General features: G+C 48.6%; 1 protein-coding gene and 1 pseudogene across 1 annotated transcript in view; both read right to left on the bottom strand.

Annotated features, from left to right (window-relative positions):
• KCNK10 (potassium two pore domain channel subfamily K member 10) overlaps positions 1–23,894 on the bottom strand; it is a 160,266-nt gene that overhangs the window by 94,651 nt on the left and 41,721 nt on the right. The gene's annotated exons all lie outside the window — the stretch shown is intronic.
• On the bottom strand, positions 1,669–2,254 carry LOC129562762 (large ribosomal subunit protein uL6 pseudogene; annotated as a pseudogene).

Here is a 23,894-nt window from a genome sequence, read left to right as displayed (position 1 = left end):
AGATAAGGGGGAAAAAAATCTCATTAGTAAAGAAAAGTACATAATAAAGTCTGAGGATCAACCACTTAAGTAAACTAGTATGAAGATTAAAGGACAAAAAACACTATAAAATCAAGTATAACTACAATAATCAGTAGAGGGATAAACATGAAAATGCAAAATATTACATCAAAAACAAAAAGGAATGTGTGAAAGAGAAGTAAACATGTAGATTTTTTAGGATGTGTTTGAACTTAGAGGACTACCTGTTTAAAACAAATAGATACAGTTGTAGGTCAACATATAAGAATCCCATGGTAACCACAAGTCAAAACATACAATACACAAAAACAAGAGAGAAAAGAAACAAGCATACCAGTAAAGAAAATCATCAAACAAGCAGTGGAACTAAAAGAACAAGAAAGAACTATAAAAACAACCAGAAAGCAAGGAATCAAATTACATTAAGTACATACACATCATTACTATAAACGTCCATGAGCAAAATGCTCCAATTGAAAGATATAGGGTGACTGATTGGATAAGAAAACAAGACCTATTTATAAGCTGCTTACAAGAGACTTACTGCAGAGCTAAAGACAGACAGAGACTGAAAGTGAGGGAATGAAAAAAAAATGTCATGCTAATCCTAACAAAAGAGTAGAGGTAGCAATACCCGTATCATACAAAATACACTTTAAAACAAATCATAGGAAGAGGCAAGAAAGGGCATTACATAATGATAAGTGAATCAATACAAGAAGAGGATAGCACACTCATGAACATACATGTACCCACTACAAGAGCGTCTAAAGATATAAAGCAAATATTAACGCACAGAACAAGAGAAATGGACAATACTATAATAGTAGGGGACTTTAACCTACACTGATATACAGATCACATAGATAGAAAATCAATAAGGCAACGCTGGTCTGAAATGAGGGGCTTCTCAGGTGGCCCAGCGGTAAAGAATCCACCTGCCAAGGCAGGAGATGAGAGAGATGTGGCTTCGATCCCTGGGTCAGGAAGATCCCCTGGAGAAGGGCATGGCAACCCTCTCCAGTATTCTCGCCTGGGGAATCCCTTGGACAGAGGAGCCTGGCGGGCTGCAGTCCATGGGGTCGCAGAGAGTGTGACATGACTGAAGCAAATTAGCACACAGGCAGCCTTCCCTCGCGACTTACGCTCAGATTCGTGCCTGCCTGTTGCCACGGAGATGCCTGGCCCTGTCCGGGGCGCTTCCTTTCCACTTTGCCCTCATCTCCCATTCACTCGGCCTCCTCACTGTATCCCGTCCCTGGCACCTCTCACCATCGCCGCGGCCGCGGCCTCACCCGGGCCACTGTCACACCCTGCTTGGTCAGATCCAAACGCCTCACCCACTTGCTTCCACTTTCACCCACCTCCTGACCCGTAAGTCTGGTGTTCCATATTGTTGCAATGAAAAGGAAGAAAGAGGAATGAGCTTTTGTTTCAGAAAGAGATTTTCTTTCTTTTCTTTCCCTTTATTGAGGACAATGAATATAAAGAGAATAGGCCTCATCACTCCTAGATTTTACTTTGTTCCTAACCTGTAGTCTATAACTTTTTTTTTTTAATCAAGACTTTTTATTGTCTCTTTAAAATATCACAGCTGAGTCCTAGAACCATCTGCTATCTTGTTTCTGCAGCAGGATCACTGGGATCTTATTCAGCAGCCTGCTGAACGGTTCCTTTTTCAGAAATATAGATACCATCCAAAAATTTTCTGATATCCTTGCTTTTAACTGTGGTGGCTTGCTGAATCAAAGCAGCTGAATTTGACACAAGTTCAATGTCATTTCCTTCAAGAATCAACTCATCTTTCTGGGCTTGAGATACTGAACAGGCAACCCCTGGCCTCATTCGAACCCTGCATATGTATTTTTCACCCAGACTTCCACGAGAGAACCGTTCTCCTGAGTAACAACGTTGATGGGGAAGTGGGCATCCAACCTCATCTTGTAACAGAAGCCCAGCGTAACACCCTAGATCATGTTCTGTACATGACTACAGATTGTGCGAACAGTGGCCAGTTCCTTTCTGTTTCCCCACCATTTGTCAACACGGAACCTCTTCTTTTTCTTTCCAAGGAGACTGAGTTCTACATTGATGTGATTGAAGTCCCTCCGTAGGGTGCCTCTGGGGCCCTTCACAATAACTGTCCGTCCCTTCAAGGTAATGTCGAGCTTTTCTGGGGTGTCAACAGTCTGGTTGCTGAGGATGGTTTTCATTCTCACAGTAGATGTGGCAAAGAGCTGTAGTCTATAACTAAGTTGGCTCTCCTCAAGACTAACCTAACTGCATTGAGCCACATCCTGCACCTTCCAGCGTTTCACCCCATGCTGATGACATCCTGCGCCTTCACTGCGCTCCCTTTGCAGATCACGCTTCATAGCTTTCTGTGGTTCAGAAAGAAGCCCATCGGACAATAAACCAGAGACAAACCAATCCAGTTTGCTGACACCAGCTATGATTTTTTTTTAAAGAAAGCAAGGAGAAGAAGGGGTTTCCCTGGTGGCTCAGCAGTAAAGAATCTGCCTGCAATTCGGGAGCCGCAAGAGATGTGAGTTTGATCCCTGGGTCCGGAAGATCCCCTGGAGGAGGGCACGGCAACCCACTCCAGTGTTCTTGCCTGGAGAATCGTGGGCAGAGGAGCCTGGTGGGTTACAGTCCATGGGGTTGCAAAGAGTCAGACACGACTAAAGCAACTTGGCGTGCACACAAGAAGAAGGTAAGACCTTCATTACTTTGAGCCTTATCATTTTCCCTAAAGCTGTGAGACCCAGGCAACATACAGTGTCTCAGTTCCCCCAGGAGGGGGTCACAGTTCTTGAGGCACTAGCCTGCCGTGTTTCCCCCTCTGCCAGCTGAGGACTAAAGTCATCTTTCTATTTCTTCCAAATTCTGTATCAGTAATTTTTATTCAGCACTGATGGGCAGAGAAAGCCAGCATTTGGGTGGTAACAATATCACTTCTTGAAGCACCTCCTCTATTTCTCCCCTGCTTGTTCTGTGGTCAGAAAAATAATAACCCCCAAAGATGCCCCTGTTCTCATCCCTGGGAGCAATGAATACATTACTTTACGTAGCAGAAGGAACTTTGCAGATATGATTAAGCTAAAGATCTTGAGTTGGAAAGACTGTTGCTGTTGTTCAATCACTGAGTCGTGTCCAACTCTGCGTGTCAAACCCATGGATCGCAGCACACCAGACTTTCCTGTCCATCACCATCTCCCGGAATTTGTTCAAACTCATGTCCATCAAGTCGGTGCTGCCATCCAACCATCTCTTCCCCTGTCGTCCCCTTCTCCTCCTGCCTTCAATCTTTCCCAGCATCAGGGTCTTTTCCAGTGAGTCAGCTCTTCACATCCGGTGACCAGAGTATTGGAGTTTCAGCGTCAGCATCAGTCCTTCCAATGAATATTCAGGACTGATTTCTTTTAGGATGGACTCGTTGGATCTCCTTGCAGTCCAAGGGACTCTCAAGAGTCTTCTCCAATACCGCAGTTCAAAAGCATCCATTCTTTGGCACTCAGCTTTCTTTATAGTCCAGCTCTCACATCCATACATGGCCACTGGGAAAACCACAGCCTTGCATATGGACTACATATGTGTGTGTGCTAAGTCACTTCAGTCGTGTCTGACTCTTTGTGACCCCATGCACTATAGCCCACAAGGCTCCTCTGTCCATGGGATTCTCCAGGAAAGAGTACTGGAGTGGGTTGCCGTGCCCTCCTCCAGGGAATCTTCCCAACCCAGGGCTCGAACCCGCATCTCATGTCTGCAGCATTGGCAGACGGGTTCTTTACCACTAGTGCCACCATATACACCCACAAAGGATGTTGTAATTAACCCATCTGTTCTGCTCAGAAACCACAGCTGCTGTCGCTCTAAGTTGCCTTGTGAGCTGAGACCTGCCCCTGGACCTCTCTGTGCCTGGAGCCACCAAAGAAGCAAAAGTGGCCAGATGTGGGGGACAGTGGTGGTGGTGGCGGCGGCGAAGGTGACAGGAGCCGCTTCCCCTTCCTGCACACCTGCTCTGTGCCCGTCACGCCAATGAACACTCTGCTTACATCGTCCCATTGGGTACTCCCACCCTGCGTGACCCCAGGTCCTCCCAGAAGCAGATGCCAAGCGGGGATTAAGTGGGAGTGGATTTTATTAAGGGAAACACAGTCAGGAGGCGAGGAGGGCCGCAGACACACTGTGAGCCTGACCCTGCTGAGGCAGAGGGGACGGAAGGGTGGGCGAGGGGGTTCTGGACCCCCCGAGGCCTAAGGAGGGCTCAGCACGGCTGACAAGGCGCTCTCGAGCCCAGGTCAGCCATCCTCAGGGTTCTGCATCCTGAGAAGAGACCTCCATCAGTTCCATGCTGCCCTGACCCCTGGCTGGAAGCGGTCCACGGGAGGCGGGCCCACAAGGTGTGTCAGAGAGCATCCAGGCCCTCCAGCTGGAGGCCTGCATGGGGGCTCACGGTCATCAGGCACGCCCACTTCACAGACAAAGGAACTGAGACCCAGACAGCTTAAAGAGCAGAGCCCAGGTCAGGCGGCTAGACACTGGCGGAGCCAGGATTCAAATTAGAATAACCTGACCTCAAAGTCAGTTGTCCTCTGGAGCGTAGGAACAGAAAGCTAGGAAAAAAGGAAATTCCAGGAAAAACGTAAGAAAAAAAAACTTCAGAGACTTCACTTTGAAACATATAAACAGTTTACATAATTTAAAACAAAATTAATGTTAAAAAATGAGTCGTTGCCCTATATTATACACAAAAGAGTAAATCCGAAGAGTTCTCATCATATGGAAAAAAATAACTTTTTTTTTCTATTTCTTTAATGCTGTATCTACATGAGATGATGGATGTTCACTAAACGTATTGTGGTAATCACTTCATAATGTATGCAAGTCACATCATTTTGCTGTGTACCTTAAACCCGCACAGTTCTGTATGTCAATTATAGCTCAATAAAATTGGAAGGCTAAAAAAAATTAAAAGAAATTCCAGTTGGAAAAAGCACTTTCATCTAAAATGTGTCAATAATGGATGCTTCCCTGGTGGCTCAGTGGTAAAGCTTCCACTTGCAATGCAGGAGACCCGGGTTCAATGCCTGGGTCGGGAAGATCCCCTGGAGAAGGAACTGGCAACCCACTCCAGTGTTCTGGCCTGGAGCATCCCAAGGACAGAGGAGCCTGGTGGCCTACAGTCCATGGGGTCCCAAAGAGTCAGACAAGACTGAGCGACTAACACTTAACATATAAAGTAATCACCAATCATACGTCACCACTTCAACAGAAAGGGATTTGGCAACAAAAGTACTGCCAAGACTTGATGAGAAAGGAAATGTGGGAAGACAATGGCCCTCAGTTAATCTTCATTTTAAAATGTTTCCTCACAGATGGTAGCTCATTCCGTCTTTCTAACCTAACCGTGGGAGACTACGGAGGCACATGTGGGAACACCTTGTTTGAACAAGCTCTTAGTAATTTAGTTTTATTCAGGCTTCCCCTTGCCCCATACACTTACTTTACTGCATCATCCATTCACAGGTTCAGTCGACAAACTCGTGAGTCTGCCGGGCACCACGCTTGGCACCGGGGATGCATAAATGAATAAGACACCTCCTTGCTTGCGGATCTAATGCAAGAGTTGACAGAGACCCATGCCCACATGGACCGAGTGCACCTTCACAAAACCTGTGCGGGGCAGGGGTCACGATCTGTCCCCATGGACAGGCGAGGAACTGAGGCCAGAGAGTGGCGCCGACGAGCTGTCACGAGCTGGTAAGCAGGCGTCCAGCTCCAGACCCCCAGCCCCCAGGGCCTGCACCCTTCCACGGCACCTGGGCCAAACGGCACCCATGGGATTAAAAAAAAATGCAGCCACCTGGGAGGCACCCCTGTCACGTGGCAACAGGACTCTGCCTGGCAGCCCACACAAAGTGCCGCTGTGATTGCCGCACGCGGGTGGCAGGCAGGGGACACCCGCATCCCCTCTGCAACCACAACCCCCGCCAGGTCTGGCTCTGCTGTAGGGCCACCTGCACAGGCAGCTCAGAGCTTCCAAAGAGCCCCCAAGGGAAAGCTGAGCCTCGAGTCCCCAGAAGGCTTCCCTGGCTGCACCAGAGGGGAGAGACGGGCAGAGGGGAGGACAGAGGAGAAGACCATCCCAGCCCCAACAGCCCGCCCGTCACAGCAGCCGGTGACCTGCCCCTGAGAAGAGCCGAGAGGATGCGTGTGCTGCCTCTAATCAGGTACCCAGGAAGCCAAACCTGGCTTTTCCTGTTCCCACATGACAGCTTCACCTTAAACATGACCCAGCTGGCCCTGGTGAGAGCGCAGCAGTGATCACGCTAACAGTCTTGATTTTAAAGTCTAGTTATGAGAGAAATGCAGATCAGGTGTGACCTCACCCCAGTCACAATGGCCATCATCAAAAAATCAAAGCGCGAATACTGGAGAGGGTGTGGAGAAAAGGGAACCCTCCTACACTGCTGGTGGGGATGTAATTTGGTACAGCCACTATGCAGAACACTGTGGAGACTCCTTAAAAAACTAAATATAGAACTGCCGTACGACCCAGCAATCCCAGTGCTGGGCACTCATGTGGAGAAAACCATCATTTGAAAAGATACATGCACCCCAATGTTCATTGCAGTGCTATTTCAGAACACGGAAGCAACCCAAATATTCATCAGCAGAGGAACAGAGATAAGATAAGAAGATATACATATATGCAATGGAATATTACTCAGTCATAAGGAAAGAATGAAATCGTGCCATTTGCAGCAACATCAATGTTGATTGTGGTACGGAGTGAAGTAAGTCAGAGAAAGACAGATATCATATGATGTCACCTATATGTGGAGTCTTTAAAAAGGGTACAAACGAACTTGTCTGCAAAACAGAAATGGAGGTACAGACGTGGAAACACATTTGTAATTACCGGGGTAAGAAGGAGGACGGATAAACTGGAAGATGGGGACCGACACACAGACACTGCTGGATACAAAGAGACACCTAAGAAGAACCTACGCTAGAGCACAGGGAACTCTGCTCAAGGCTCTATAATGACCCCCATGGAGAAAGAAGCTTAAAGAAAAAGCTGATATATGCATATGCAAAACTGACTCACTTTGCTGTACGGCAGAAATGAACACAACGCTGTAAATCAACATACTCCAATAAAAATTATTTTTAAAAATGAAGGCAGTGATGCTCAGCCTACACACACTGAAGAACCAAGCCATGTCTCCAAAATCCTGCCCCCAGACAAGGGTCTTGCTTCAGGTCTAGCCACTGTCCTCTCCTTCTAGTCCTCCTTGAAAACTCCAGGCTGTGTTATCAGATGGAAGGGACCACGGTGTTGTGACATTTCTGGGATCCTTGAGAGACAGGAGCCAAGACAAGAGGAAGAAGGTCTAAAAGGGGAGGCAGAAGGAGGGAAGAACCCGCTGCCACCCTGACTCAGCTCCGTCCCTGCCTCCTCTCACCTGAATCCCAGCGGCAGCCTCCGGTCCTCCAGGGGGCGCTCTCTGGGTTGTGGCTCTGATCACGGCCACCGCGCAGCCAAGCTCCTCTCCAGGTACCACGGAGCTTCAGAAGAATATGCAGGCCCTGTGGCTTGCAGGAAGACTCCCTGCCGGGACCTGGTGCCTGCCTGTCTCCCTGGACTCACCGGCTGCCACACCCTACATGCGACCTTTCCCCCAGTCAAATCCAGCAGCACCCAGGCCCCTGCACGCCAAGCCCAGAGGAACAGGTCTTGCTTCTCGATCCCTTTCTCTCCCCCACTCTTTATCTGGCCAACTGCTCCTCACACTTCAAAACTTATTTCATGTATCACCACCTCCAAGAAGTCCTCCCTGACTGCCCAGACCCCAATACAAACAGATGCCCTTCCTCTTGAGACTTTCTCCATATCTCAGTGTGCAGTTTAGCACCGTGCCCACAGCTGGAAGTCTCCAAGTTACAGTTTGCTGATTCCTGAATTCACTCATCCATCCATCCATAAATCTGCCTTACGCCAGCATTTATGACATCAAGTTCACACACGTGCCCGAAAGAAAGTTTAATCGTGGAGTGCGTTGCATTTGGTATGACTGGTGGTGGTGGTGGTGGTTGTATTCCCACAGACAGATATTCTGAGTCAAGTTTCTCAAGTTCTCAGAAAGCAAGTAGTCCAAGGAGAGATCTTCATTGCTTCTTCAATTGCCAAGGGAGGACTAGAAGGGAGACAGAGAAGTAATTCATTTCACTGTGCTCCAGATGCTCGGTTCTGAGTTTTCCTAGATAGTATATTAAAAAGCAGAGACATCACTTTGCCAACCAAGGTCCGTCTAGTCAAGGCTATGGTTTTTCCACTGGTCATGTGTGGATGTGAGAGTTGGACTGTGAAGAAAGCTGATTGCCGAATAATTGATGCTTTTGAACTGTGGTGCTGGAGAAGACTCTTGAGAGTCCCTTGGACTGCAAGGGGGTCCAACCAGTCCATCCTAAAGGAGATCAGTCCTGGGTGTTTATTGGAAGGACTGATGCTAAAGCTGAAACGCCAGTACTTTGGCCACCTCATGCGATGAGTTGACTCACTGGAAAAGACTCTGATGCTGGGAGGGATTGAGGGTGGGAGGAGAAGGGGACGACAGAGAATGAGATGGCTGGATGGCATCACCGACTCGATGGACATGAGTTTGCGTGAACTCCGGGAGTTGGTGATGGACAGGGAGGCCTGGCGTGCTGTGATTCATGGGGTCACAAAGAGTCGGACACGACTGAGCGACTGAACTGAACTGAACTGAAGGGCTAGAAGGTTCTCTTCTATTCATGCATACAAAATGTTTTGGGGGTTAAAAAAACCAAACCCTGTTGAATGGCATGAATCACCCGTGGTGAGTCACCTCTCTGGTAACAGGCAGGGAGAATTTCTCTCCAGTCAGCCTTCCTGGGGTTCCTCTGACTAGGACCAAACAGCACACATTTGGGTTTCAGGACTCAAAGACCGACCCCTGCCCCTCAGTGCACTCCCAGCCTGAGAAGAAAACAAAGGTTGCAGAACTCATCTGGGGCTCAAAGACCACTGACTTTCTCCTTGGGGCTAGTAAGCAAAAGCTTTCTCCCCAGTCAGTTCAGTTCAGTTCAGGCGCTCAGTCGTGTCCGACTCTTTGCAACCCCATGGACTGCAGCACACCAGGCCTCCCTGCCCATCACCAACTCCTGGAGTTTGCTCAAACTCATGTCCATCGAGTTAGTAATGCCATCCAACCATCTCATCCTCTGTCATCCCCTCTCCAGCCTTCAATCTTTCCCAGCATCGGGGTCTTTTTCAATGAGTCAGATTTTTGCATCAGGTGGCCAAAGTATTGGAGTTTCAATTTCCGCATCAGTCCTTCCAACAAATATTCAGGACTGATTTCCTTTAGGATGGACTGGTTGGATCTCCTTGCAGTCCAAGGGACTCTCAAGAGTCTTCTCCAACACCACAGTTCAAAAGCATCAAATCTTCGGCTTTTAGCTTTATTTATGGTCCAACTCTCACATTCATACGTGACTACTGGAAAAGTCATAGCTTTGACTGGATGGACCTTTGTCAGCAAAGTGATGTCTCTGCTTTTTAATATGCTGTCTAAGTTGGTCATAGATTTTCTTCCAAGAAGCAAGCATCTTTGTACAGTCTTCATGGCTGCAGTCACCATCTGCAGTGATTTTGGAGCTCAAAAAAATAAAGTCTGCCACTGTTTCCATTGTTTCCCCGTCTATTTGCCATGAAGTGATGGGACCAGATGCCATGATCTTAGTTTTCTGAATGTTGAGCTTTAAGCCAACTTTTTCACTCTCCTCTTTCACTTTCATCAAGAGACTCTTTAGTTCTTCTTCATTTTCTGCCATAAGGGTGGTGCCATCTGTATATCTGAGGTTGTTGCTATTTCTCCCAGCAATCTTGATTCCAGCTTGTGCTTCATCCAGCCCAGCATTTCTCATGATGTACTCTGCATATAAGTTAAATAAGCAAGGTGACAATATACAGCCTTGACGTACCCCTTTTCCTATTTGGAACCAGTCTGTTGTTCCATGTCCAGTTCTAACTGTTGCATACAGATTTTTCAGGAGGCAGGTCAGGTGATCTGGTATTCCCATCTCTTTCAGAATGTTCCACAGTTTATTGTAATCCACATAGTCAAAGGCTTTGGCTTAGTCAAGAAAGCAGAAGTAGATGTTTTTCTGGAACTCTCTTGCTTTTTCGATGATCCAGCGGATGTTGGCAAGTTGATCTCTGGTTCCTCTGCCTTTTCTAAAACCAGCTTAAACATCTGGAAGTTCATGGTCCACGTATTGCTGAAGCCTGGCTTGGAGAATTTTGAGCATGACTTTACTAGTGTGTGAGATGAGTGCAATTGTGCGGTAGTTTGAGCATTCTTTGGCATTGACTTTCTTTGGGACTGGAATGAAAACTGACCTTTTCCAGTCCTGTGGCCACAGCTGAGTTTTCCAAATTTGCTGGCATATTGAGCGCAGCACTTTCACAGCATCATCTTGTAGGATTCGAAATAGCTCAACTGGAATTCCATCACCTCCACTAGCTTTGTTCGTAGTGATGCTTTCTAAGGCCCACTTGACTTCACATTCCAGGATGTCTGGCTTTAGGTGAGTGACCACACCCTCGTGATTATCTGGGTCATGAAGATCTTTTTTGTATGGTTCTTCTGTGTATCATTTCACCTCTTCTTAATATCTTCTGCTTCTGTTAGGTCCATACCATTTCTGTCCTTTATTCTGCCCATCTGCATGAAATGTTCCCTTGGTATCTCTAATTTTCTTGAAGAGATCTCTGATCTTTCCTGTTCTATTGCTTTCTCCTGATCGTCCCCAAATCTCTGGTTGTATTTATAAGCCCAGGGAGTGGCACAAAGTCAGGGAACTTCACCAGCAGACAGGCCTGAAGAATGAGGCTCTTAGCATTAAGGTCTCAACTCAGGCAGGAGCAGAAGGGATGGAGGGCAGGGCTCAAAGCTAAGGGAATAAACTCTATGGGTCCTAGTGATTGAAAGAGATTGTGGAGATGCGGGGTTGAGGATAAAACCCGGGCACCTGGTTTTAAGAGTGTGGTGTCCTCCAGCACAGAAAAGGCAGAAGGCCTAGGTCTGCAGCTTCTGTGGCATATCTGGGCTACCATATCCAGTAGACGTTAGGCTAAAGAGACTGGAACTCAGGGGCAAAATGTAGCTGGAAGCCTAGGTTTGAGAGTGATGGGAATAGAGGTGGGATTGAAACCACAGAGCTGGATGCAGTGGTCCAGAGGGAGACACAGAATGAGAAGAGAACAAAGGCGCTGCTCGAGGGAGCAACATGTAAGACGCGGCAGAGGAAGAAAGTCAGAATCCCAGAGAGACTCCCAAATCCCCGCGGATGGCGACGGCAGCCGGGAAGCTGAAAGACGTTGCTCCTTGAAAGAAAAGTTGTGACCAACCTAGACAGTACTAAAAAGCAGAGACATCACTTTGCCAACAAAGGTTCAAACAGTCGAAGCTATGGTTTCTCCAGTCGTCATGTGTGGATGTGAGAGTTGGACCATAAAGAAAGCTGAGCACCAAAGAACTGATGCTTTTGAACTGTGGTGTTGGAGAAGACTCTTGAGAGTCCCTCGGACGGCAAGGAGATCAAACCAGACAATCCTAAAGGAAGTCAACCCGAAAGACTCATTGGAAGGACTGATGCTGAAGCTATAGGTGCAATACTTTGGTCACCTGATGCGAAGAGCTGACTCATTGAAAAAGACCCTGATGCTGGGAAAGATTGAGGGCAGGATGAGGAGGGGATGACAGAGGATGAGATGGCTGGATGGCATCACCGACTCGATGGACATGAATTTGAGCAAGCTCTGGGAGATGGGGATGGACAGAGAGGCCTGGCGTGCTCCAGTCCATGGGGTCACAAAGAAACGGACACAACTGAGGGACTGAACAACAGGAGGAAGAACTAGAAAGAATCCGAGAGGAAAGGCTTTCTAGGCATGAAAGATGGTCAGTGCTGTTCCAGTCCCCTCCCAGCGTCATTGCCGAAGCCTGGCCTGCAAGGTGTCTCGGCAAGATTTCTGTTCGATGAGCTGATAACTCACATACTATTATGCTGCTGCTCATTAATGGTCTTCTCATAGACCATTTTTCCCTCCCTGGCTTCCAGGAAGCGCTTTTCAACAGAGCCTCTGTTCCAGAATTCCTGGGCATCATAGGTTACTTCTGGTAGCAGGCAGGGTGCCTTTATTTCTGCAAGGAAATGAACTCTCACTCAGCGTCACAGCACAGAGAGCCGAGAACCAGAGCTATCTCCTGCACGTGCTGAGCTGACCAGCCTGGGCATCTCCCACAAGTCTGCTCATCGTTTGAGATCCAGGGCTGCCTACCTGCTGGTTCTCCCAACAGACCCCAGACTCCGCCGTGTTGGCAAGATGGACTCAGTTCTCTTGACCCCACGGTCAAGGCCGAAAGGTGCACAGCCATGACTGGGGTTCTTTGGTTCCAAAATGCTCCCTGAGTAACACGTGTTACTTGTCTCCTGCCCTAAGTTTTTCCCACACAATTTAAATTAGCTAGAGCACTTGTTCTTTTTTTTAACTGGAGGATAATGGCTTTCCAAGGCTAGTTTCTGCCGTACAAGCACATGAAGCAGTTCCAAGTATCCATGACCCTCTCCCGCCCCCACCCCACCCCCGGGTCATCACAGGGCACCGAGCTCCCGTGCTGGACAGCAGCGCCCCCGAGCGCTCTGCTTCACGCATGGTGGTGAACACACGTCAGTGCTACTTTCCCATTCGTCCCAGCCTCTCCTTCCCCTGCAACGCCCACAAGCCCCTCCTCTACGACTGTGTCTCTATTCCTGCCCCGCAAAGAGGTTCATCAGAACCATTTTTCCAGATTCTATATACACGTGTTAATATACAATATTTGTTTTTCTCTGACTTCACTCTGCGTGACAGACTCTAGGTTCATCCATCTCACTACAACTGACTCACAGCACTTTTCAAAGGGAAGATGCTTTTTCCCTCCCTTTGGGATTAAAAATAATATAAGCAGTTGCAGTTCCCAAAATACCTCCTTTATCCTGGGCCAAGTGCTTTAAATGCTATTGTCAGGACCCACTCCTTCAGAGCGGTTTGCCTCTCCCAGGTGTCACGTCAAAAGCAGTTACCTCTCCTGCAGCTTCCTGCAGGGGACCCCTCCCCACCAGGCTGGAGCCAGATGATCCTTCTAAAATTCCAACCGAGCTTCTTTTTGGATGCGTGTGTGCTGAGTTGCCTCAGTCATGTCTGACTCTTTGCAACCATATGGACTGTAGCCCGCCAGGTTCCTTTGTCCAAGGGATTCTCTAGGCAAGAATTCTGGAGTGGGTTGCCATTTCCTACTCCAGGGGATCTATCCTGACCCAGAGATCGAACCCACTTCTCTTACGTCTCCTGCACTGGCAGTGGCTTTCTCACTATGGGGCCGCCTGGGAAGCCCCAGCTCCTTCTTAAATCCCTGCCATTACTGGCAAAATCTCATGGCTCGTCACATAGCCTCAGGGTCCCTGCTACTTCACCAACCCTACACACCCTACACAAGCAGTCCCCCAACCTCAATAACCCCCCTGTAGCATCAGCAGTCACAAACACATAGGTCCTGAGTAGTTGTATTCACCTAACCGATTCTTTTTACAGATCCACAGTATAAAGGAGAACCAAAAAATAGTGTTGATCCATCAGAGAGAAAGATTCTGTGACTTAAGTCCATAGTCCATGCAGTTCCTAATTCTCTCACTTTAGGAGTTCATTGCATCCCACCAGTCGATGGTGACAGAGGTAGCGAGAGGCACCTCACTAATGTCCATATTCATCAGAGCATACAGTACACTGAGGTAGTGAGTGTGCTGATGTGTCACAGGGACGAAAAAGGAAGCGGTGTTAGAACCTCGCTGTGACCTTCATTCACTTTTCCAGCCAGTGCATGCCAGCTCTGCGCCAGGAACAGTACAAACTCCACTCTCTGTGTCCAAGCTGCCGAGCCACCATCCCCCAGGAGCTGAAGGGATGAACTCTTTTGAGAGGCGCAAAGCCAGCGAAGCCTCCCTGCAGCGTTGGTCCTCCCACCGTGTAGCTTGGAGCTCTTCTACTGTTTTCTTTCCTCTGCTCTGGCCCAACCTTCCCTTCCTCTCCCATTCCAGACCTTTCCAAAGATATCGCAGGCCCCGCTGCTACAAAACTGAAGACCTCCCCGACTTCCTCCATGTTCTTCCCTGACACCTGGGCTTCCCCTGAAGACACTGCACTCGAAGGGTGGCCTTCAGGGAGAGGTGGCTCAGTCTCCATCACCCACAGTCTCGGGCCCAGGCTGTCCCAGAAAACCAACACGGCATCCCTCTTGTCAAAGAGACCCACGCCCCTCTGGCTGCTCTTCATAGCTGCCAGTGGTAGACCTGACTTCTCCCCTTGATTTCCTGAAGACTTCCACCATCCAGGTCCTACTTTTCTTCTGAATGATTTTATATTTTTCTTTTTTTTCAATGTTTAAAATCTTTATTGAATTTGTTACAACAATGCTTCTGCCTTTATGTTTTGGATTTGGGGCTGCTGTGGGATCTTACCTCCCCGACCGGGGATCAAACCCGCAACCCTTGCATTGGAAGGCGAAGTCTTCAGCACTGGACCGCCAGGGTCGTCCCTCCTGAATGATTTGCACGCCCCACAGAGAACCTACCTACCCCATACGGGGCCTCCCGTTTTCCTGATTTCAGCACCACTTACCATCTCCCGTCTACCTCAACCACTGACTTAGGTCAGGTTCCCCAGAAGCAGACTCGGAGATACAGATTGACTTGTCAGCAATTTATTTAAGCGGTCCTTCTAGAAGAGCCCCCAGGGGAGCGGGCAGAGAGGAAAGTGAAGGGAAAGAAGCCCAGCCCGGGTGCAATTGCAGGTGAACCCCCGGCCCAGCCCTGCCTGAGCCCTGGGGAGGGAGTCTGCAGCCTAAACTACGGTCCTCCACCCGTAGAGGTGTCGCCCCCCGGGGCAAGGGGGCTGGGAGTTCATGCCTGCGACCCGTCACGAGCGACAGTCACCCTAGGCTAGACAGACGTCCCCGACCCCCGAGAAGAGGCACGGGACACCGCGGGAAGTCGTCTGAACCGGCCGGGCTCCGGAGGACGGGCGCGCGGAGCACGGGCAAGGCTCCGGGGGCCCGCGGCCCCGCGTCCTCCCGGGGACGCCCCGCTCGGGAGTCCTCGACCCGGGACCCCGCGGCCGACCTGGGCGTCCGCGGCCCGGGCCCTCCCGGCCCGCCCTGCTCAGTGTGGACTCCAGGCAACGCCACCCACCTGGGCGCACAGACGACGCCGCCGTGCCCCGCCGGCCCCTCCCGGAGCTGCCTGCACACACCGCCTTCCGCCTCATTCCCGTCCTTTGCCCGGGGCCGCATCCCGGCTGCTGGACCCCGCCAGGGAAGCGGACCGGCCGCCGAGGCCTGCCCGTCTACACCCGCCTGTCTACACCAGCTCTCCATGCCGCTCGCGAGTCGCCCGCCTCCTTGCTCAGAGACGGCGGTCAGGGCACAGGTCATGAAGATGGTCAGGTTTATCTTACATATCTGACTACAGACAGACCTGGAGCAGTATGTGAAAATGCCTCTGCAAGATAGATGTTGACTTTCCAAAAGGATTTTCTGCAAAGAGCAAGTTCTGCGTGCCTCCAAAATGGGCTTCAGTGTGCGGGCCTCTCTTTTTACAAACAGTGGACGCAGAATGAGTGTGCCCTCCCTCTGCCGTCTCCCGGGGTCACTGAGACCAAGTCTCGCTGCCCCCAGTACCTTCCACTTTGCAAGCTGCCCGAGCCGTCCTCACGGACCAAGCAGTTTGTTTCACACTCACTAAAACCTCCTACAAATAACCGAGGCGGGAAAAAACAAAAACTGTTTAGATGGGTCTTCCTTCACTCTGCCTGCTAAGTCGCAAATGAGATCTGTCAAAGGGAGAAAACGGTCTCTCCAGAACCCCCCCGACAAGATGGCTCTGCGTTTCAGCATCGTCTTGCAGATGACTGCCTCTAAAACGGCTCCTCTAAGGCCGGATCGGTGCTGCTGACGTCAGCAACATTTCGGGGATTTACTGCAAAAGCAGCCAGCAGGGCCTGGGAGGGAGGCAGGGCGAAAAGAATCAGTCCTCCAGGGGCCGGGAGACAGCCACGCGGAAAACGCGCCAATCCAGTTCTCTGAAGAAGTGATTTGAAATATTCTTAAGAGTTCTCATTAGTGAAGTCTTCAAAGGGTCAGCAGACTTACCGAAAAACTGGGAGATCTGTAAAAGGTGGGGAAGGGGCTCTTCAATAAACCCCCCAACACGTAGGTTTGGGAGGACTGAATGAGGAAGGCAAGAAATAGTGCTGCGAGGGAAACCCTGGGGCTAAACCAGCCTCCAGGGGAATCTTCCATTCCAGGGAGCTGCTAAACATAGGCTGCACCTTCTTGCTAGACCAGCACCTCACTCCACCCCAGCGTCCCCAGAGGGTGAATGCCTCCAGATGACCCTCGAATGAACAGGGACCCTTCCATCTCTGAATTGTCCACAGTCCCAATCCCAGTGCAGAGCACACAACGAGCGTTCAACTCATGTACACAAAGTTGATTCAGCAAATGTTTCTCAAAGCCTGTTGTGCTTTAGGCATGAGAGGGCACAAGGTGAAGGAGAAGAATTCTGCTGTCTAGGAGCTAAGCAAGGTGAATGGGGGCGGTGGGAATGAGGGTTATTTCACTTCCATTTCCCTGTCATTCAGAAAAGGCTCCGCACTCAAGAATCTAGAGGTGTTCAAAACCTCAGAGAGAAAAATGACCCTTGTACGCGTCACACAGAAATCTGCCAAGCTGCCATGCTGGTCCATAAGCTGCTCACCAAGAAACAGGTCATAAAACAAGGGTGGAGACTTCCCTGCTGATCCAGTGGCTAAGACTCCAGCTCCCAGAGCAGGGGGCCCAGGCTCGATCCCTGATCAGAGAACTAGGTTCTGCATGCCACAGCTAAGACCTGGCACAGCCAAATAAATATTTTTTAAAAAAAGGTGTGCAGTTTGCTTTGACATAATTTTCAAGGGTTAAATCACTCTTCCACACCCTCTTATCAACCCTCAGACCCAAATCTATTATGCAGGCAAACTCTCTTTGTGATGAGTCAGTCACAACTAAGCAGCCTCCATAAACATACTTCCTTTAAAGGAAAGTGAAAAGTGAAAGTGTTAGTCGCTCAGTCCTGTCTGACTCTTTGTGACCCCGTGGACTGCAGCCCGCCAGGCTCCTCTGTCCATGGTATTCTCCAGGCCAGAATACTGGAGTGAGCAGCCATATCATTCTCCAGGGGATCTTCCTGACCCAGAGATCTAACCCAGGTCTCCTGCTTTGAAAGCGGACTTTTTACCATCTGAGCCACCAAGGAAGCCCCTCCTTTAAAGGAACTGCCCAGCTTTAAGAACCATGGGACATTATTAAAAACCCTATGGCCAAACACAAATTAGATATTGAATACTGGCACACAGTCAGGCTTGATAAATGAATGTAGAAGATAAGTACTGCCTTCAGCTTGCCATATAAAGGAATGTTAATTGTGGATGTGAGAGCCTTGTAAGTGGCAAAGCTTGGGGAAAACCACAGAGAAAGAAAAAAAAAAAAAAAAACATTTCATAGAGAGTTAAATCCAGGCTTTGGGTTCTCAGATTTTAAACAAGGAATAGGATCTTCACAGAAAATAGCTGATATTTCACAGAAATGCTAGCTGATATTTAATCCATCATACGCTTTGAGTTCATCCTGTACTTAAATGCTTAGAAACTGCCTCTAAAGAGGTCATTTGAAATACAGTCTTGTGGTTACAACTTCTCCACCTCCCAGGGGGAAAAGAAGGAAGGAGTAAAAAGTGGTCTGATCAATTAAAATAGCAAATGGGTCGGCCCGGCTATCTTGGAATTTGTGGGCATTTCCAGGAGTTCCCTGCCATTTAATGCCCCCTCAGAAGCCGGGTGTGTTTAAGCTATTCTAACTTCAAGGTGCCGGCCTCAGCAAAGCCGTCAGCTCCACAGCCTCGGGGCCACAGTGGGTTATGTTGTGAAGTCCTTGGTTCCTCAGGTACAGCCAGGAACGCCACACCACTCGACTCACTGAGAAATTCCATGGGAAGCCCACTCCACGGCATTCTCTAAGTAGCGTCCCAAGCAAGGGGTAAGTTTCTCTCCATTCAAATACCACTGCACATGGCGCAGTTTCTCTCACACCAGCATCTGATGAGGGCCTACCAAGCGCAGTGCACAACTCACACAGCCGTACATGGCAGCCCCAGCCCATGTACGAGGCCCACTTCAGCTCTGTCAAGTTTTCCATCTCCCTACAATGTGGACATGAGCTGGAAATATTCTTGTGCCAGAAATTTCAAATTTCCTTTTATCACACGTGAATGCTTTTGCTGGATGCAGCTATCACACATACAGTCTGTTAAAGAAAGAGGGTGATCATCACATCTTAAGGTTATTTTTAAAACCACTTTCCATCAAGAAAACCCAATACAAAAAAAGCAAACTGAAAACCAAGATCACAATATGATCACTCTTTCTGGGACATATTTACATGCTACATCAGTCAAGATCATCTAACAGACAGATGATCTAAATCAAACTGAACTTCTAAAAAATGGAATAAACTCTCCCTTTTCTATGCCTTTTGGTTCCATGAGTTTGTGCTTGCATGGGCACTTTAAAGGTTATTTTCTGCAGCAGATGGGAATGCAGATTTTGCCAGCAGAAGAGATTTTGACTAGTGACTGAGCTGTTGAGCCTGAAGTTAGAATAATGACAGCGATACCACTTACAGACCAAACTGTTAAACTAAAAATATCCAAGAGCAAGCGGTGGGGAATAGATTAGAAGCGCTCAAACTTTTGGAACAAAACTCTTCCTTCAAGGGGTTTTGTTCCAAAAGTTTGAATTCTGAGTGGAAATTCAATTGAACTGAATGAAATTGAAACTTGAAGTGGAAATTATAGCCACAGATACAAAAGTCCATTTGAAAGAAGGAGTCAGTCAGAGAAACCTAACAGATATAAGATATAAATCAAACCAAATTTTCATTTAAACGGAAGGGTTTTGTTCTAAAAGTTTGAATTCCGAGTGGCAATTCAATTATGTTAAGCAAAATTCAAACTTGAAGGGGAAATCACATAGACGGAGGTACAATTCCATTTGAAGGGAGAGTTTTATTCTAAATATCTGAACACCTCTGATTTATTCCACACTGGCCTTAGATATTATGTATCATATTATATATTACAGATATATTAAATATATTAAATTATATCATTATATGTTGCACTGTGTATAAGATAATACTGGATTGGCCCAAAAGTTTATTTGGGTTTTTGTGTAACATCTTTTTGGCCAACCCAATATAATATAATAATTTAATATAATATATCTCAAAGCAGGGCAAACGGTTGGAATTTAGGGCCCCAGAGTCACACCAGCTTTACCTCCCTCTCAACCCCTGCACTGGTCTCCAGAACTCTTTTGGAACCAGAAGGTTCATGGAACACAATTAGAAACCACAAATCTGGAGGAAAGAATCTGGAGAAAGACCACCAACCAGAATATGCAGAGCTTGGGTTCTACTCCCAGCTTTGCACCAACCAGCCTTGCCACCTTCAGCATCTACTATGGGAGCAGAAGACCTGGGTACAAATGCCAGCCTGGGTCACTGAACCTCCCTCCTACTCCCTCCCTTACTTATAAAGGATACAGTAAAGTAACCTGCCTCATCAAGGGCTTCCCTGGCAACTTAGCAGTAAAGAATCCACCTGCCAATGCAGGAGACACAGGTTCAATCCCTGGGTTGGGATGATCCCCTGGAGAAGGGAATAGCAACCCACCCCAGTGTTCTTGCCTGAGAAATCCCATGGACAGAGGAGCCTGGAAGTCTACAGTTCACAGGGTCGCAAAGAGTTGGACACGACTTAGTGACTAAACAACAAACCTTCTTCACTGGTGTGTGTGTGTGTTCAGTTGCTCAGTCGTATCCAGCTCTGAGTGACCCCATGGACTGTAACTCCCCAGGCTCCTCTGTCCACAGGATTCTCCAGGCAAGAATACTAGAGTGGGTTGCCATGCCCTCCTCCAGGGGATCTTCCCAACCCAAGAAACGAAGTTCCGTCTCTTACCATCTCCTGCTTTGGCAGGCGGCTTCCTTACCACCAGGGCTGCCCGGGATCCAATTAAATGGCCATAGGAAGTATTTAATAATTGCAGGTTATAATAATAGTTAATTAACAAATAAGGTCCACAGAATGAGGACTGTGGTCCCGACACTGAATGTAATGCTAACTGATTACGTTTGCATTAAACTCATCTTGTGTCTTGTTTTGATTAGTTTCATTGTAACTGTCATTGGGATTGTCACTTCTCCCCCTCCAGAGACTGCTTCATGAAAACCAAAAGCTTTCATCTTCACCTTTTAGCTTGTTGGCTTCCTGTGTTATCCCGGGTTGTGCCCACGGCGATTAGCACAGGGTCCTGTGCAAAGTCAGCTTCTCCCGTCAGTGTTCCTTAACTGAAGCGAGCCCACCAGTCCTGACGAGCCCACCCTCGAGCTCCAGCACAACTTCAGTCAAGCGCAGTCAAGGCCTTTAACAAATACAGGAGACCCTGATTCCAGAGCATGGCCAAAATTCAGAAATGTATTGGACCCTCGAAGCCAGTCAGCCTCATCACGGGCCTCCTGGCTAAGCCTCAAGGCAGACGGTATCTTTTTCAAAACAGGCCACATCTCCCATCCCGAAGATTCTCACTTTGTGACTTTGATAGTCCTCCCTTGTGGAGGTGGAATCTCTGTTCCTTTTCCTGGAAGCTAGACACACTCGTGACTAAGGGAGAAGGGACACCATGGGACCATCAAAGCTGTCTTAAAGGATCACAGCACTCTTCCCTGGTCTTCATGGAACACTCACTGCAGGAACCCAGCTACCATGCTGCTGTTACTGTTCAGTCGCTCAGTCGTGTCCAACGCTCCGCGACCCCATGGACTGCACCTCGGCAGGCCTCCCTGTCCATCACCAACTCCCGGAGTTTGTTCAAACTCACGTCCATCGAGTCGGTGATGCCATCCAGCCATCTCATTCTCTGTCATCCCCTTCTCCTCCTGCCCTCAATCTTTCCCAGCATCAGGGTCTTTTCAAATGAGTCTGCTCTTCGCATCAGGTAGCCAACGTACTGGAGCTTCAGCATCAAGCCCCAACTAGGCCATGTGGAGAGAGACCGCAGGGTGGTCCTGTGGAAGTGCTCCAGCCAAGAGCCCAGCTGAGACTCAGTATCTACTCCAGTCATGGGAGCAAAGATGCTTCCGGTTGGTTCCAGCCCCGCCACGGCCCTCCTGCTATTGACACCCACAGCCTTTGAGTCTCCCCAGGTGAGGCTCCATCGTGGAGTAGAGACAAGTCATCCTTATGAAGTCCTGCCTGATTTTTCAAACTATGAACATAATAAAATGTTCGTTTCATGCCAGTAAGGTGGTGTGGTTATACAGCCATAGCAACAGAAAGTGGCTTTGACCCATACTAGAGAAGGGGACGAGCTCATAAAGCTGAACCATGGCAAAAACTAGCAACAGAACCCAAGCACTTATACACTCTACACTGACTAACAGACGAGTCGAAACAAGATTTTAAAGTGATACTCTTAGTATATGTAACACACCTTACCTGACTCTTCTATCTGTTGAATGTACCACAGCAAACAGCAACATTAAAATCACTACCATTCATTGCGTGTTTATTATGTACCATTTGTTGTATGCTTATTATTATTAGGGATTCCCAGGTGGAGAAGGAAATGGCAACCCACTCCAGTGTTCTTGCCTGGAGAATCCCATGGACAGAGGAGCCTGGCGGGCTGCAGTCCACGGGGTCACAAAGAGTCCGACACGACTGAGCACACACAGTATGTACCAAGCACCACTCCGGAGAATTCACACACATTCAGTTCAGTTCAGTTCAGTCACTCAGTCGTGCCCAACTCTCTGCGACCCCATGGACTGCAGCACACCAGGCTTCCCTGTCCATCACCAGCTCCAGGAGTTTGCTCAAATTCATGTCCATCAAGTCGGTGATGCCATCCAACCATCTCATCCTCTGTCGTCCCCTTCTCCTCCTGCCCTCAATCTTTCCCAGCATCAGGGTCTTGTCAAATGAGTCAGTTCTTCACATCAGGTGGCCAAAGTATTGGAGTTTCAGCTTCAGCATCAGTCCTTCCAATGATCACCCAGGATTGATCTCCTTTAGAATGGACTGGTTGGATCTCCTTGCAGTCCAAGGGACTCTCAAGAGTCTTCTCCAGCACCACAGTTCAAAAGCATCAATTCTTCGGCGATCAGCCTTCTTTCCAGTCCAACTCACATCACACATATTAACTCACTGAAAATTCCTCTATGAAGTAAGTACTAGCATTAGCCCGTTTCACGGATGAGGGAAGAGAGCACAGAAGGACTCGTGAGAGGCAGAGTTGAGATTCAAACCGAGCAGCCTGGTCCCGGGGCGGGTGATCTCACGCAGCGCACGTAGGGATGTTTCCTGAGCCTCCTGTGCCGTGACCAGCACTGCATGGGAAGCGCTCCGTGAACGCTGCTCCCCTCCTTCCCACCAGGGACGCAATTTAGATGCCACATGTTCTCCAGCAGAAACGATGCCCTTCTGAAGCCAAACGGACACCTCTCATGGTCTGTCTCACTCCTAGCGCATGTAGCTGATGATTTCTGTGTCTTCATCCCCAGGCCTCACCTTATCCAGAATTTGCGGATTCAGCCATCTATGCAGTCTGGCCAACTCCTTCCAAGAATATCCCGATTTTCACCGCGTCTCCCCTCCCTCACCCCACTGCCTGGTCCAAGGTGCAGAAGCATCCTAACCAGCCAGCCTTGTCGTGCTGACCCTGCTCCTGCCCACTCCCCACACCCAGGAGACTTCTTTCTAAAATGCAAATTCAACCCCACCTCCCCCCCACCACCTCCGGCTTAGAACCCTCCTGAGGATTCCCGAGCAGCCACCTCACAGGGAAGCTTCTCCTCAACGCCCTGCACCCTGCTGGATGCTACCGCCCCACTGCAGAAAGGCGCCTCTGCACGCTAGGGACCACGCACCCTCTGGCCCACTTCCTGACCTTCTTGTCTTCACAGATGAAACTGTAGTCTGTACTTACTGGCTTGGCTATCACATGTCACCCCCACTGAAGCAAACCTCCCCTTCGACAGTATTAAATCCAACCTGGTTTCTTCCTTGCTGCACCCCAGCACCTAGATTAGTGCCTGCTACATCACGGGTGTTCAATACCTGTTGGATAAACTGAATGAATCCCTCTAAGGGACTATAAATCGCTGGCAGTCAGGGAATAGTAACTGCTCATCTTTGTATCCCAAGTTCTAAACGCAATGTCTTTCCCACAGTAGGAAGTGAAAGAAAGACAGCAGGGAGGGAGACGACAGAGAAAAGGAGGCAGGAAACCACGCTGGGCCCTTGAATGTGTCTGATTTGTGACTGTATCCGTGTCAAGCTTGACAAATACCCAAAAGTTAAGTCCCACACTACATGCATTTAATCAATCACCATTATTGAAAAATAATTCCTCAAAATCAAGACTGTGGGGACCTCCCTGGTGACCCAGTGGTTGGGACCTCGCCTTCCAATGCAGGAGTTTCAGATTCAATCTCTGGTCAGGGAGCTGGGATCCCGCAGACCTCCTGACCAAAACATCAAAACAGAAAAAGAAGCAACACTGTAACAAATTCAATAAAGACTTTTTTAAATGTTTAGGAAAAAATATCAAGGCTGTCTTAAAAAGTCAGAATGTATGCTGCTGC

Source organism: Moschus berezovskii, chromosome 9, assembly GCF_049115385.1.
Source record: "Moschus berezovskii isolate FMDL1 chromosome 9, NW_MosBer_1.0, whole genome shotgun sequence".
Taxonomy (NCBI): Eukaryota; Metazoa; Chordata; class Mammalia; order Artiodactyla; family Moschidae; genus Moschus; species Moschus berezovskii.
Note: the sequence above shows the minus strand (reverse complement) of the source record. Positions and strands in the feature narration are given on the sequence as shown.